The following is a 12,377-nucleotide window of genomic DNA, read 5'->3' on the forward strand; positions in this document are numbered from 1 at the left end:
TAAAGTGAAAGATGGTGTACTTTGATCTGTGCCCAGACTCCAAAATTTCCTTTTTTGACTGTGGGGAGCATTTTCATCATGAGTCCCTTATGGTTATCTTGGAGATTTGCTTTGCTGATAATGGTTTAATCCTTCACTGCTGATCATCAGATAGTATTTCTGTTACTGCATACACAGTTCTCTTGGATCTGCTCACTTCTCTTTACCTCAGTTCATATAAGTCAACTCATCCTGTTCTTCTTTTCTTATGGCACAACAGTATTCCATTATGACCATATACCATAACATGTTCATCCATTCCCAAAGCAATGGACGCCCTGCTGTTTCCAATTCTTTGCCTCCACAAAGAGCTGCTAAAAAATATTTTGGTATAGGTAGGTTCATTTCCCTTAATCTCTTTGAGATACAGACCCAACAGTGCTATTGCTGGGTCAAAGGATATACATAGTTTTGTGGCCCTTTGAACCTGGTTCCATATTGCTCTCCAGAATTGTTGTATCAGTTCACAGTTCCACCAACAATGTATTAGAGTCCCAATTTTCCCTGCATCTCCTCCAGTATTTATCATTTTCTTTTTTAGTCTTGTTAGGCAATCTGATAGGTATGAAGTGGTATCTCAGAGTTGTTTTCATTTGTATTTCTCTAATCAATGCAGATTTGGAGCATTCTTTCAAATGACTATGGATAGTCTTAATTTTTTCCTCTGAGAATGTCTGTTCATATCTATCCCTTGACTATTTTTCAACTGGGGGATGCTTTGAATTCTCATAAATTTTACTCTGTTCTCTATATATTTGAGAGATGAATCTTTTGTCAGAGATACTTGCTATAAGATTTGTTGTTTCCCTTCTCTTGGTGATTTCAAGCATTCTTCATAAAATATGGGACAGATGCTATAAAGAAAACCCTAGTTTCATAATAGAAAGGAAGATCTATTCCCAGGAAAAGTTAATCTCCCAAATGTACAGCACTTGAATATTTTTGGTAGTAAGGGATGGAAAACCACAGGAGACATATTGGACATTATAGTCATATAACTAATAAACCATTCTAGAGAGCAATTTAAAACAGTGCCCAAAGGGCTGTAAAACTAAAACTAAAGCATATCCTTTGACTCAGCAATAGCAGTACTGGATCTGAATCCCAAAAAGATCAAAGAAGAGTGAAAAGGACCCATATGTAAAAAGAAATACTTAAGACAGTTCTTTTTGTGGTGACAAAGAATTAGAAATTGAGGGGATGCTCATCAATTAGAGAATGGCTAAACAAGTTGTGGTAGGGGGCAGCTGGGTAGCTCAGTGGAGTGAGAGTCAGGCCTAGAGACAGGAGGTCCTAGGTTCAAACCTGGCCTCAGCCACTTCCCAGCTGTGTGACCCTGGGCAAGTCACTTGACCCCCATTGCCCACCCTTACCAATCTTCCACCTATGAGACAATACACCGAAGTACAAGGGTTTAAAAAAAAAACAAAAACAAGTTGTGGTAGATGATTGTGATGAAATACTATTCTGCTATAAGAAAAGACAATAGGATAGTTTCAGAAAAATCTGGGAAGACTTACATGAATGAATGCAAAGTGAAGTGAACAGAACCAGGAAAACATTGTGCAAAGTAACAGTGATATTTTTAAGGATGATCAACTCTGAAAGACAATGATCCAAGACAATTTCAAAGGACTCATGATAAAAAATGCTATTCACTTCCAGAGAGAGAACTGATGGAGTATGAAGACAGATTGAAGTATACTTAAAAAATTTTTATTTTGCCTTTTTTTTTCTGGGTGTGTGTACACCTTCCTTTGCAACACAGCTAACATGGAAATATATTTTACATGACTCTCACATGTACAATCAATATCATATTGCTTGCCTTCTCATGGGGATGGAGATAGAACAACTTTATTCATAACAAGTTGCATTCCTTTTTTATTCCCTTACCTTCCATCCTACAAGGCAGAAGAGCAGTAAGGGCTAGGCTATTGGGGTTAAGTGACTTGCCCAGGGTCATACTAGCTAGGAAGTGTCTAAGGCCAAATTTGAACCCAGGTCCTTCTACTTTAAAGTAAAAAGGCAGGGAGTGAGAAATGGGTAAATTGTCCCTTTTATATTCACACTGAGCTTCATATCTGTAACCCTTGAGTTCTCCTAGCTTGGAAGTCAATAAAAAGCCTCCCATTCATCACAAAGAACAAGCCCCTCTATCACATAGCGTAGGAAGTTGGCTACCCCCTAAGTTTCTACATGGTTCTTGGACTAGAATAAGATAAGGAATATCTGCATATGCCCCAAGCACTGGCCTATGGGGCCCCTCATATTATATAAATGTTCAATAAATGTTTGCTGGACTAGATTGGATTTCTCCAGTTCTTAGGTGTAACAGAGTTTGGTTGCAAAAAATTCCATTGTATCAAAAGGTTTCCTTAACACTGGGCCTCCCTAAGCTTAAATATATCTTCAGTATAATGGTTTTATTTGTGTTATGTAAAAGTAATTTGAGAGCGGCTTGGCGTAATGGATAATGAGTTAGCCTGGGTTAGAATGAGGTGGGTTCAAGTCTTACTTTGGACACATACTTCCTGAGCCTGGGCAGGTGATAGCTTCTCAGTGCCTCTTCCCCTCTCCCTCTCCCTGCCCTCCTGCCTTTTTTTTTTTTTTTTTTTTTTAACCCTTAACTTCTGTATATTGACTCCTAGGTGGAAGAGTGGTAAGGGTGGGCAATAGGGGTCAAGTGACTTGCCCAGAGTCACACAGCTGGGAAGTGTCTGAGGCCAGATTTGAACCCAGGACCTCCCGTCTCTAGGCTTGACTCTCAATCCACTGAGCTACCCAGCTGCCCCCTGTCCCCCTCCTGCCTTTTTGAGAAAATGTGAAGCACGTCTCTGCTGGTCCTGACCTTCTGGCCTCATCAGGGAGCATGGGCTGGGGCTTCAGGTCTGTGACTCTGGCATTTGATATCCTCCAATGAGGCATGGGGATGGTCAGGCAGTGTAGTATGATGGAGGAGGCATGGGCCTTGGAGTCAGGAAAACCTGGCCAGGTCCTTTAACCTCAGTTTCTGCAACCATCAAATCAGGGGGCTGGACCTGATGACCTGTAAAGCTTCCAGCTTTCAATTTGTGATGCTGGATGCTACTGGGAGATTGAATATCTCAGCCTGGGCCTACAGATTTAGTCTCAATCTTTGAAGTGTGGGTTAGGTTTTTAAGAAGCTCCTGTCTGGGGGATAGCTGGGTGGCTCAGTGGATAGAATGCTAGTCCTGGAGACAGGAGGTCTTAGGTTCAAATCTGACCTCAGACACTTCTTAGCTATGTGACCCTGGGTAAGTCACTTAACTTTAATCCCTTTTTGATCTTCAGTCTTAGAACTGATACTAAAAGAGAAAGTAAGGGCTAAAAACAAAATATATATGTGTATATATATATATATATTTCCATATATATATATTCTTCAGTATAATGGTTTTATTTGTGTTATGTAAAAGTAATTTGAGAGCAGCTTGGCATAATGGACAATAAATAAAAATATATATTATATATATATATGTACATATATATATATATATAAAACAGTAAATAAGATCAAATCATTGGCAAATTGAGAATTTTTTTTGCTTAATTATGTGTATTATAAAAGTTTTTTACCCATCAGGCAAAGGAAGGGGGAAAAAAGAAAATAGAGTTTTGTTTATTGAAAAATTTTAATTTTTATTATTTTTTAAAACCCTTACCTTCTATTATTATTATTTTTGTAAAACCCTTACCTTCTGCCTTAGAATCAATACTGTGTATTGATTGGTTCCAAGGCAGAAGAGTGGTAAGGGCTGGGCAATGGGAGTTAAGTGACTTGCCCAGCTAGGCAGTGTCTGGGCCAGATTTGAACCTAGGACCTCGATGTTTCTAGACCTGACTCTCAATCCCCCGAGCCTCCTAAAATTTTTTTATTTTTAAATTAATTTTAAAAAATTAAGTCATTGGCAGGAGCTGTATCCCTAAGGCAACAAGAAGATTTGTGGAAAGTTTGGCTACCTTGGGACCAGAGAACAACCATCATTTAAAGTGTTTATTTATAAAATGTGTTGAAGAAAAAAAATATTAAAATTTAAGCAGCATGGATAGAGAGCTAAGCCTAGAGACAGGAGATCTTGGGTTCAAATATGGCGTTAGACACTTCTTAGTTGTGACCCTGGGCAAGTCACTTAACTATATTTGCCTAGTCCTTATCACTTTTCAGCCTTGAAATCAAATTTAGTATCCATTCTAAGATAGATAGTAAAGGGTTTAAAAAAAAAGCTTTTGTAAGACCTCCCTGATATTTGAGCACCTAAAAAGTGCAGCTATACAGCAGGCCTGGTTCTAGATTTCTGGTTGTTTTTTTTCCCCTGCAATCCCTTCACTAAACTAAGAGTCATGCAAATGTGCATGACTGAGCCTGTGTGGCGTTCCCCTTGGTTATGTAAGAGTTTAAATTTAGGTTTTATGCTAAATATGAGAGTTATAAGGTAATATTGTGGTTGCTGATTTTAAAATATTAGAGCTAAAGCCAAAATGCCTTTTAGCAGTTTTATTTACAAAGAGGTGGAAAGAGTGAAAGTGTAAATGGAGAAAAGAGACAGATTCCTAAGGAGCCTCCCAGCCTTTCTCCGGGGAAGTCTGGCCCAGCCCAGGTAGGGGCTTGCCCAAGACGGTCTCCACTTAGATTTCCCAGGAATCCTGAGCCACGAGTCCCAGAGGTGTCTGCAGCCAGGGTTCCACCAACACCGTCTCCTCCAAAGCCAAGGTAGGAATCTCAGCCACTCGCCCAGCAAGCAGACACAGGATCCAGGAAAAAAGTCTCCTTCAAGCCAGGAAAAGAACCTCCGGGAGGAATCTCTCCAAATGTCTGGAAGGAAATGAATGCTAGACCATGCTGGTCTCTTCTTTTTATGCTGCTTTTTTCCACGGGAAGCAGTGGTGGTCGGTGTGAGCTTACTCTAGTAAGTGACTGGTGAACTCTCACACTTCATGGTAAGTAGGGGTACTTTAAGTTCTTGATTTGATTAGCTAAAAATAGGCCAGGGGAGAGGTAATCCTATCTTCCCGGCTTGGCCCAGTGTGGGGAAAAAAGGGACGGGAGGTGAGATCCTTGCTCTAGAGTAGGTCCAGCCTCAAAAGAAAGAGCTAGATGGGGGCAGCTGGGAAGCTACGTGGATTGAGAGCCAGGGTTCAAATCCGGCCTCAGACACTTCCCAGCTGTGTGACCCTGGGCAAGCCACTTGACCCCCATTGCCTACCCTTACCACTCTTCCACCTATAAGTCAATACACAGAAGTTAAGGGTTTAAAAAAAAAATTAAAAAAAAAAAAAGAAAGAGCTAACCAGTGATGGACAACCTTTTGAGCTTGATGTGTCAAAATCTGCCAAAAAACTGAGCATAACTCGGGTGGTGTGTCACTTCAAGGAAAAAAAACCATAATTTCGCAATATTTATAGTTTAAATAACAAAAATGTATAATTGTAATATATAACTATTTAATAAACCAAAATAGGAAAATTAACATAGGTAGAATTGTCATCTCTAGTGCACAGAGTGTCTACACTACCCTGCAGCCAATGTTTCATCCACCGCACGTGGCCCCATACTTCTCTGTAGGAGGCCGAGTGTCATCAAAAGTGGTCAGCACTGACACGCGTGTCATAGGTTTGCCATCACCGAGCTAGACAATGACTTCCCTAGAAGGTCAAGTCAGGAGCTGAACAAAAGCAAGAAAAGAGAACAAAGAGCAACAAATCACAGTTGGACGTTTAATCCAGTGGGGAGCGTGAGCCACCTGCACAAAAAGGACACCCTTCTTTCATTCATCCATTACTTGGCAAACAGTGCATTTGTCTCCTAACTAGAGCAGAGCCCTACCCACGAAGATACTGAGTGGGAGCAGAGAGGAATGGTTCCCGGTGCCCACCTAGAGAATACCTAAGAATGGAGCTCAGCCTAGAGGCCACAGTGGGGCAAACGTGAGGCTGGTTAACTGCTGCAGGGGCTCCAGAGTTGTATTTTGTGTCAATCATAGGAAATCATGATATCACTGGAGCTGCCCCGTGAGGACTCTTTAGCTCAGGGCTCTGCACCAAGTGCTACCAGAGCTCAGGAGAACATAGAGGAAGCCCTTCTGGTTAGGGTTGGAATTGGTGATTAGGCCTTAAATGAAAGGAGGATTTCAATAGAACTGGAACTCGGAGTAAGCAAGGCATTCTGCCACACATTTGGGCACGACAAAGAACATTTTTTCTGGTTCAGAGATTCAGAGCTGGAAGGGCTTTTGGAGGTCAAACCCAGCCTTCTCATTTTACAGATGAGGAAACTGGGGCCCAGAGAGGGAACTACAACTTGAAGTATCTAAGATAGGATTGGAATCTAGGTTTTCTCAAACCCAAGCCCAGTGCTCTATCCACTGTACCATATTTCTTCTAACATTACTAATTACTTGAATACTTCTTTTTTTATTTTATTTTTTAAAAAACCCTTACCTTCTGTCTTAGAGAAATACAATACTGTGTATTGGCTCCAAGGCAGAAGAGTGGTAAGGGTAAGCAATGGGGGTCAAGTGACTTGTCCAGGGTCACACAGCTAGGAAGTGTCCAAGGCTAGATTTGAACCCAGGACCTCTCATCTCTAGGCCTGGCTCTCAATCCACTGAGCTACCCAGCTGGCCCCCACTTGAATAGTTCTAAAGGATTGAGGTTTTTTAGTTTTAATCATAGGTGCTATCCCTATCAATGTAGATAGCAACCCTTCCATCTTAAAACAGACTATTTCAAGAACTGCCATGGCTGAAAAAATTCATTTTCTGGGGCCTGAGCCTCTGGTTATGAGCTTCCCTATATTTAGCTGGCCTGATATTCAGGCAGCAGGCCTAATCTATTGCTGTACTGGGCTCCCACTTGAAGCCTTTCCAGATTGGAAGAAACTGCCAACGGTTTGCACTCCACTGACCTAGCTTTCAAGAACCTGAGGTCATCTGCGGCCTGGCTTTGGAAGAGGACTTCAGTGTTGTGATTTCATTGGTATAAGGAATGTCCAGTAAGAAAACTTCCTTTCCCTTGGGGCTTGGGAGCAAAAAGTTAAATCACTTGCCCAGCTTCCTGTAGGAAGGGGCAGAATTGAACTCAGATATGCCTGACTCTGAGGCCAGCCTTCTATTCACCATGCCAAACTCCCTTATGGTTTGGTTTTTGTCTTTTTTTTTGGAGACTGAGTTTCCCCATCTCATTCAAACTGGCGGTGTGCCTAATCATTTCTCAAATGAGATCATCTTTGTAACAGGCACTTTGCATAGTGCCTGGCACATAGTAGGTGCTTCATAAATGTCTATGCCTCAGATTTTTGCTTACCATCTCCAGAAGGGGGGAGGGAAGGGAGGGAAACAATTTGGATCTTATAATTTGGGAAAATGTATGTTGAAAATTGTTGTTTCATGTAATTGGGAAAATAAAAACTTTAAAAAAAAAAACAAACTAATGTTTGTTCTGTCAGCTTGAAATCTGGAGACCCCAAGTTTGCCCCTTGAGGACTCAGGTGCCAGGCCCACCTGTTTTGGGCTGGACTATAGACCTTAAAGTGTTTGGGGACCCTAGTTTGGGTGGGATTAGTAGGTATAGTCAAATGTTGAGTACCTTTGTTTTAGAAGCTTCTCCCATTGTAGTAGTAAAGTCCTCTCTCAGAAAGCCCAGCTCTTTGGTTTGGCCCTTTCCTTTGTACTCATTATAGTTGACTGGTCCCTGATATCCCTGAGGTTGGCTGCAAACTCTTTGCAGCCTGTTTGCAGTTTGTCTAGGCATGCTTGTTCTCCAGAGGGTATAAAAGACCCCCAAGTTCTGACACCCTTCCGAGAAAGCATCTAGTTCGGTGCCTTCTCCCAGGGATACGTCCCCAGAGTCCCCAGCGGGTAGGCCCTGTGTAATCCTTGGTGCTGGGCTCTGTGTAGCAGCTGAATTTGGGCCTATCCCTTTCCTGATTAAAGACTTATTTTTTCTGACTACTTTGGTCTTTCTGTGCTATTTACAAGTTATCAGTTCCTTTCCCCTTTGCTTCTAATGCTTATCAGCACAGGAACCTTAACTAGCCCTGCTTTCCCAGCCTGGCTCACTTCACCCCACTGTAGGCAGCCTGGCGGCCTTGTGCTCTAGAGGGCTCACCATTTGCAGGATTTACTACAGTCACCCAATCCTGTTGGTCCTTACTGCAGGGTAGAACTCCTGAACTCAAACAGGGATTACAGGTAAGCACAATCACACTTCGAATGAAAGTTTTAAACATTTTTTCATTCCTAAAAATTTTGTTCTTCATGACATTTAATTTATGGCATAGGAATTTATTTTGTAATAGGTCAAGTCTCATTTAGGTCTTAAAAGAAATTAAAATAGGTGACTCAAAGGGCAATGAAAAGACAAATATTGAGGAGTAGGCTGTAGCATTTTTTATTGACACTAAAGGCGATCTAATACCCTCTTATCCAATCTGAATTATTATTCACCTCAGAGCCAGGACAATAATGAAGACAGGGAAGCAGGATCTCTTTAGTGAATGGCCACCCAGGAACAGTAAGTCTCCTAATCTTTCTGCATATTGATGTCCGAAATGAAAATTTTCTCCCCTTTTTTTTACTGTTGCAAAAAGAAGTTTTGGGCTGCCAAGGGCCTGCAGTGGATTGGGGTTTGTCTGGGCTGAGTGGGCTTCCTACAGGTACGCCCCTTTATTCGTGAGCTCTATGTAGGTGGACCCTTTAAAACTTTTTTTATTTTAATAACAAATTTACACCTAAGCTTTCTGAGGCCATTTTGGCATGGGCATTGTAACCCCAAACCTTAGATGTGTTTTAGGCAAACCATAAGACAGGAAGATTCCTTTGTTCCCTTCTGTCCTAGTGACTCTTAACCTAAAACATCTGATAACTCCTAGAAGATTCAGAGAGGATTATCTTCCTTGGATCATCCTTCAGATGGACTGAGAGATACACCTCCAGGCTATGCCTTGATACCATCAGGCCGTATCTAAGACATCTACCTGTCATGTCCCCTAAACTATGAGGGTCACCCCCTAGGTCTTCAGGTAGACCCCCGTAAAATAACCAAACACCTCCTACCCATGCCTCAGTGCGCACCACTCTAGAGTCACCCACAAAGTCACATATTCACTGTTGTAAAGAGTATAAAGACCCCAGAAATCATGTCATCTGGGAGAACAACTTTCCCATCCAAGCTGTTCCCCCTAGGAAGCAGTCTTCCTGGCCAGATTTAACATTACCTTGTAAATTAATAAACATCTCTTTTTACTTTTAAGCTAAGTTTCCAAGTCTTGCATCCTTGCAAAAGGTACCCTTCCCGATCCCCAGGGGTTCACCTCAAGCCCCCAACAACATTCTGATCCATATTGTCTCCCTCCCTTCTTCTCTCCCCACTTCCAGAGCTCACAAGCAATTCAATCTGGGTTACACATGTATTATCACACAAAACATATTTCCATATTATTCATTTTTGTAAGTGAATAATTTTGTAAAACCAAAACCCTAAATCATATAGCCAAATAAACAAGTGATAAATCATATATTTTCATCTGCATTTCTACTCCAACAACTTTCTCTGGAGGTGGGTAGTGTTAGCTTGTAAATAACACAGAGCTACTAAAGTAGTCAGAAAAACCAAATTTTTTAATCAGGAAAGGGAGAGGTCCAAATTCAGCTGCTACACAGAGCCCAGCACCAAGGATTACACAGGGCCTACACGCTGGGGACTCTGGGGACGTATCCCTGGGAGAAGGCACCGAACTAGATGCTTTCTCGGAAGGGTGTCAGAACTTGGGGGTCTTTTATACCCTCTGGAGAACTTGGTACAGCAAGCATGCCTAGACAAACTGCAAACAGGCTGCAAAGAGGTCTGCAGCCAGCAGCTGGGGTATCTGGGAGCCGTCAACCATAATGAATACAAAGGAAAGGGCCAAACCAAAGAGCTGGGCTTCCTGAGAGAGGACTTTACTACGAGAAAGGCTTCTAAAACAAATAAAAGTACTCAACATTTGACGATATCTACTAATCCCACCTAAACTGGGGTCCCCAAACACTTTAAGGTCTATAGTCCAGCCCAAAACAGGTGGGCCTGGCACCTGAGCTCTCAAGGGGCAAACTTGGGGTCTCCAGATTTCAAGCCGACAGTAGCATTTTCTTTTATAAGTTCTCAGAATTGTCCTGGATCATTGTATTGCTGTGAATAGCAAAGTCTATCACATTTGATCCTTCCTGTGTGGCCACTTCTAACTGATGCTGTGTATTGTTATGGGAAAAGGCACCTCAGACTTATGGAAAGAATGTTTGGTTACCACTGTTCTCGTGGGGCCATCTCTGAAAATGCTTTACTTTAAATTAATTATGTCTCTTGGCTATTAATGGCAGAGTTGCTTAGCCTATAGTTTTTAAGGCCTCTTGATCAATAAAGTACTTTGAACCCGATCATAATTTGATCAAAGGGCTTAGCTCCCAGCCCAATAAGAGTCTTATCTCCTCAACTTCCCATGACCCAAAGTATGACACAATTGCATGCTGGATATTTGCTGAATGGAAAAGGAAACAAAAGATACAACTCTCAAGCTCCCCATATGTGCAGATAATCTGCTACCACGGCTGCCAAAAGTGGGTTCAGTCCTGGAGAAAGAGATTCTGCAGCAAGTACAGAGAAACGGTGAAGGAAAGAAAGGAAAATGATCCGAGGTGAGGAGAGGACAGAAAACGAGGCAAAGAGTGAGGAAGAAGAAGGAAAGGAGAGGACCTCCAAGGCTAAAAGTTTTTACATAGGATATGTATTGATGTGTTAAACACTCCAAATATTCCTTGCCAATTTAAAAAAGAAAACATTTATTCTAAGAGAATAAATATAAATTTTAAAATTTGTAAAGACATTTTCAATTTAAAGAAAATTTAAAATGTAAGAATCATATCATAGAAAAACACATTGCAATAAAAGTGAAATACAACCTTGCAAGTTTTCAAGTTTCAAAGTTCATGCAACCTTTGTTTAATAAAAAAAAACTTAAATTCACTCAAAAACGTAGCTGTTTTTTGTTATTCACTAGAATTTTACTGTTTATAATTTTGTCATGAGATTTTTGTTTAGTTGAAAACAGAAAATACAATCAGAATTTTTTTTTTAAACCCTTATGTTCTGTGGCAGAAGAGTGATAAGGGCTAGGCAATAGGGGTTATGTGACTAGCCCAGGGTCACACAGCTAAGAAGAGTCTGAGGTCACATTTGAACCTAGCACCTCCTTTCTCTGGACTTGGCTCTCAATCCACTGAGCCACCCAGCTGCTCCAGAAATATTTTTTAAAACACTTTTTTTGGGTAAAATATATAGATAGGAATTTAACCTTTGTAATTAAAGATACCTAAACATTTAAATGTGTTTATCACATAATATGTATATAACATATATTTTATCATAAGGAAAATTATACTTCCAAAAACTTTTAAGTGACTTGGCCATGGTCACACAGCTAGAAAGTATCTAAGGACAGATGGGACCTTCCATCTCTAATCCTAGCTCTGTATCCACTGAGCCACCTAGCTGCCCCCCAAAACAAGCAGTTCAGGAAAGTTGCAACTGCACATAAATGAGACTGCACTCATACTATTGATAAGAAGCAAATATTCATTTGCAATTGGAGATACTCAGAAAAGCTCTGTTCAGAGCACAAATTTATAAACTTACTTAGAATTGTGCTTGCAATGAATAAGATAGTATGAGTGTATAGATAATCACACAGGTTGAAAAGATATTGATTGGAGGGGCAGCTGGGTAGCTCAGTGGCTTGAGAGCCAGGCCTAGAGACTGGAAGTCCTAGGTTCAAATCCGGCCTCAGACACTTCCTAGCTGTGTGACCCTGGGCAAGTCACTTGACCCCCATTGCCCACCCTTATTACTCTTCCACCTAGGAGCCAATACACAGAAGTTAAGGGTTTAAAAAAAAAAAAAAGATATTGATTGGATCAGTTCTAAAGGGGTGGTGATAGTAAGAATGCTAATCAGATGATTGCTATACAAGCAATAGTAATCATATTTTGAAAATGTATAGCATAAAGTTTTCAAAGCACTTCATCACAACAATTCAGAGAGGTAGGGAGTGAAAATAATATTTTCTGTTTTATAGATGAGAAAACTTGAAACTGAAAGTGACTCGGCTAGGGTCACACAGTTTGAAAGTATCCTCCTGTGTGTTGACTGTTTTGGGCAATGAATGAGAAAATAAAAGAACAGAACTAAGACTTCTCTGCCATTAGAATGTAAGCTCCCTGAGGGCAGGCCTTTTCCCCTTTTAACCTCACCGGCACTTAGTGGGCTCAGAAGAAATGCTTATC

This window comes from Gracilinanus agilis, chromosome 2 (genome assembly GCF_016433145.1).
Source record: "Gracilinanus agilis isolate LMUSP501 chromosome 2, AgileGrace, whole genome shotgun sequence".
Lineage (NCBI taxonomy): Eukaryota > Metazoa > Chordata > Mammalia > Didelphimorphia > Didelphidae > Gracilinanus > Gracilinanus agilis.